Raw genomic sequence first — 5000 nt, forward strand, 5'->3', positions numbered from 1 at the left:
ATGCCGCCTTCGGCGGGGACATCGTGAACCAAATCGGCAGGCAGGCGTCGTCAGCCGGTCGACCGACCCCCAGTTGCATTGCCCCAACGGCCATTGTGCACTTCGAACAGAACAGTGCTTTTAAAATATTCCGCCTGCCGCGTGTACATCATGAAACAAATGGAAAGGACGAACCGGGCGTGCAACCGATGCACGGAGAGTGACAGGTCGTCAAGCAAGTCCGTGGCAATCCGTCGGCCGACTCGGCCGCGGCCAGCAGAGGCGTTTTGGCCCGGGCGCGCCGAACTTTGCGCGCCCTCGGTATGCGTAACACTAGCACATGCCTTCAAAACTCACTACAAAATAACCCCAAAGTATGCCGCCTTCCCCGTGGGCCTTGTTACCAATATCTTGCCCTGCTTCCTGATGCCCTTATGGGGTCGGCTCTGTTCTTGCAGAACCCTCAGGTGGTGCAGAGTCTGGGCCATTTTATCAATATCTTGCCCTGATTCCTGATGCCCTTATGGGGTCGGCTCTGTTCTTGCAGAACCCTGAGGTGGTGCAGAGTCTGCGCCTTGTTATCAATATCTTGCCCTGCTTCCTGAAACCCTTATGGGGTTGGTTCTGTTACAAAACCCTCAGGTGGTGCAGAGTCTGGGCCACTTTATAAATAACTCTGCCTGCATTAGGGTCAGGGTTAGGGTTAGGGTTAGGGTTAGGGTTAGGGTTAGGGTTAGGGTTAGGGTTAGGGTTAGGGTTAGGGTTAGGGTTAGGGTTAGGGTTAGGGTTAGGGTTAGGGTTAGGGTTAGGGTTAGGGGTAGGGGTAGGGGTAGGGGTAGCGGTAGGGGTAGGGGTAGGGGTAGGGGTAGTTTGAACTACTGCCGCTCCAGGCGCGCACTGTGCGTGGGTAATTTTCAGTGGGCGTCGGTGTGCTGGGTGACGATGCCGCCCAGACTCTGCACCACCTGAGGGATCTGCAAGAACAGAGCCGAACCCGCAAGGGTATCGGGAAGCAGGGCAAGATATTGATAACAAGGCCCAGACTCTGCACCACCCGAGGGTTCTGCAAGAACAGAGCCGACCCCATAAGGGTATCAGGAAGCAGGGTGAGATAGTGACACCATTTGTAAAACCGGCAAATCCCACCCAGGAAACATTGCAAAAATTGGCCTCTAATGCTGGAACGTGGGTAAAGCCAAACAAACACGACACGTTTTAAAAGAACGTTACTAAAACAGCCTGGGATATGCCCATGACAAAGGATAGGCCGAACCTCACCAGAAAAAAAGAGAGGGAGACCACGGCAGAGCTGAGGGATAAACATGAGATGGTGATAAAACCAGCAGACGAGGGGAGCAGTAGGGTTACAAATTAATGTCAATATGGGGCCTGCTCCCACTGGGTAATAGACAAAAACATAGAACAGGGTGACAGGAGAGACTGGATAGCACAGAGGATAACCCGTGAGCGAAATAATGGGGTGTATGCAGTTCAATGTAAGGAGTGTACCTTACGGTACATAGGGGAAACAGGTAAAACAGCCTCAGCGGTGATCGACGTGTCAAAGAGGAGTCACAAAGACGGGCAAAATAAAGTGGTTGATTATAGACAATAGACAATAGACAATAGGTGCAGGAGTCGGCCATTCAGCCCTTCGAGCCAGCACCGCCATTCAATGCGATCATGGCTGATCACTCTCAATCAGTACCCCGTTCCTGCCTTCTCCCCATACCCCCTCACTCCGTTATCCTTAAGAGCTCTATCCAGCTCTCTCTTGAAAGCATCCAACGAACTGGCCTCCACTGCCTTCTGAGGCAGAGAATTCCACACCTTCACCACTCTCTGACTGAAAAGGTTCTTCCTCATCTCCGTTCTAAATGGCCTACCCCTTATTCTTAAACGGTGGCCCCTTGTTCTGGACTCCCCCAACATTGGGAACATGTTTCCTGCCTCTAATGTGTCCAATCCCCTAATTATCGTATATGTTTCAATAAGATCCCCCCTCATTCTTCTAAATACCAGTGTATACAAGCCCAATCGCTCCAGCCTTTCAACATACGACCGTCCCGCCATTCCGGGAATTAACCTAGTGAACCTACGCTGCACGCCCTCCATAGCAAGAATATCCTTCCTCAAATTTGGAGACCAAAACTGCACACAGTACTCCAGGTGCGGTCTCACCAGGGCCCGCTACAACTGTAGAAGGACCTCTTTGCTCCTATACTCAACTCCTCTGGTTACGAAGGCCAACATTCCATTGGCTTTCTTCACTGCCTGCTGTACCTGCATGCTTCCTTTCATTGACTGATGCACTAGGACATCCAGATCTCGTTGAACTCCCCCTCCTCCTAACTTGACACCATTCAGACAATAATCTGCCTTTCTACTCTTACTTCCAAAGTGAATAACCTCGCACTTATCTACATTAAACTGCATCTGCCATGTATCCGCCCACTCACACAACCTGTCCAAGTCATCCTGCAGCCTTATTGCATCTTCCTCACAATTCACACTACCCTCCAGCTTAGTATCATCTGCAAATTTGCTAATGGTACTTTTAATCCCTCCGTCTAAGTCATTAATGCATATCGTAAATAGCTGGGGTCCCAGCACCGAACCTTGCGGTACCCCACTGGTCACTGCCTGCCATTCCGAGAGGGACCCATTTATACCCACTCTTTGCTTTCCGTCTGTCAACCAATTTTCTATCCATGTCAGTACCCTACCCCCAATACCACGTGCCCTAATTTTGCCCACTAATCTCCTATGTGGGAGCTTGTCGAAGGCTTTCTGAAAGTCGAGGTACACCACGTCCACTGACTCTCCCCTGTCAATTTTCCTAGTTACATCCTCAAAACATTCCAGTAGATTTGTCAAGCATGATTTCCCCTTCGTAAATCCATGCTGACTCGCAATGATCCTGTTACTGCTATCCAAATGCTCAGCAATTTCGTCTTTTCTAATTGACTCCAGCATCTTCCCCACCACTGATGTCAGACTAACTGGTCTATAATTACCCGTTTTCTCTCTCCCTCCCTTCTTAAAAAGTGGGATAACATTTGCTATCCTCCAATCCACAGGAACTGATCCTGAATCTATATAGAACATTGAAAAATGATCTCCAATGCTTCCACTATTTCTAGAGCCACCTCCTTAGGTACCCTGGGATGCAGACCATCAGGCCCTGGGGATTTATCAGCCTTCAGTCCCATCAGTCTACCCAAAACCATTTCCTGCCTAATGTGGATTTCCTTCAGTTCCTCCATCACCCTAGGTTCTCCGGCCCCTAGAACATTTGGGAGATTGTGTGTATCTTCCTCAGTGAAGACAGACCCAAAGTAACGGTTTAACTCGTCTGCCATTTCTTTGTTCCCCATAATAAATTCCCCCGTTTCTGTCTTCAAGGGACCCACATTTGCCTTGACTATTTTTTTCCTCTTCACGTACCTAAAAAAACTTTTGCTATCCTCCTTTATATTATTGGCTAGTTTACCCTCGCACCTCATCTTTTCTCCCCGCATTGCCTCTTTAGTTAACTTTTGTTGCTCTTTAAAAGAGTCCCAATCCTCTGTCTTCCCACTCTTCTTTGCTATGTTATACCTCCTCTCCTTAATTTTTATGCTGTCCCTGACTTCCCTTGTCAGCCACAGGTGTCTCTTACTCCCCTTAGAGTCTTTCCACCTCTTTGGAATAAATTGATCCTGCAACCTCTGCATTATTCCCTGGAATACCTGCCATTGCTGTTCTACCGTCTTCCCTGCTAGGGCCTCCTTCCAGTCAATTTTGGCCAGCTCCCGCCTCATGCCTCTGTAATCCCCTTTGCTATACTGTAATACAGACACTTCCGATTTTCCCTTCTACCTTTCCATTTGCAGAGTAAAACTTATCGTGTTGTGATCACTGCCTCCTAACGGCTCTTTTACCTCTAGTCCCCTTATCAGATCAGGATCATTAAAAACACTCACTCTATTGGCCGTGATTTAACCTAGCACACAGTGTTGCAAAGCCCACGCAAAGTCCAGTGGGCCAAGCAAACAAATAAGATAGATCTGGCTCGGCGTTCCACATCTCCACATCGTCACCCAGCACGCCGACGCCCATTAACAATTCCCCCGCAAATTGTGCACCTCGAGCGGCAGTACTTTAAACGGCGCCGTCTTCGGCGTGGACGGCATGAACCAAGTCGGCAAGCATCGTCACCTAGCACACAGACGTGCACTAACAATTCCTCCCCCCGCAAATTGCGCGCCGCGAACGGCGGTACTTTCAAGTATGCCGCCTTCGGCGGGGACATCGTGAACCAAATCGGCAGGCAGGCGTCGTCAGCCGGTCGACCGACCCCCAGCTGCATTTCCCCAACGGACATTGTGCACTTCGTACAGAACAGTGCTTTTAAAATATTCCGCCTGCCGCGTGGACATCATGAACCAAATGAGCAGGCAGGCATCATATCATATCATATCATACACATACAGCCGGAAACAGGCCTTTTCGGCCCTCCAAGTCCGTGCCGCCCAGCGATCCCCGTACATTAACATTATCCTATACCCACTAGGGACAGTCAGCCCCCAGCACAACGACGCCCCCGCTAACAATTCCCCACGCACATGGTGCGCTCGAGCTGCAGCACTTTAAAGTACGCCGCCTTCGGCGGGGACATCGTGAACCAAAGGAGCAGGCAGCCATGGTCACCGCCAGCACAACGACGGCGCCGCTAACAATTCCCCGCGCACCTTGTGCGCTCGAGCTGCAGTACTTTAAAGTACGCCGCCTTCGGCGGGGACATCGTGAACCAAAGGAGCAGGCAGCCATGGTCACCGCCAGCACAACCACGGCGCCGCTAACAATTCCACGCGCACCTTGTGCGCTCGAGCTGCAGTACTTTAAAGTACGCCGCCTTCGGCGGGGACATCGTGAACCAAAGGAGCAGGCAGCCATGGTCACCGCCAGCACAAGCACGGCGCCGCTAACAATTCCCCGCGCACCTTGTGCGCTCGAGCTGCAGTACTTTAAAGTACGCC

Source organism: Rhinoraja longicauda, unplaced genomic scaffold, assembly GCF_053455715.1.
Source record: "Rhinoraja longicauda isolate Sanriku21f unplaced genomic scaffold, sRhiLon1.1 Scf000200, whole genome shotgun sequence".
Taxonomy (NCBI): domain Eukaryota; kingdom Metazoa; phylum Chordata; class Chondrichthyes; order Rajiformes; family Arhynchobatidae; genus Rhinoraja; species Rhinoraja longicauda.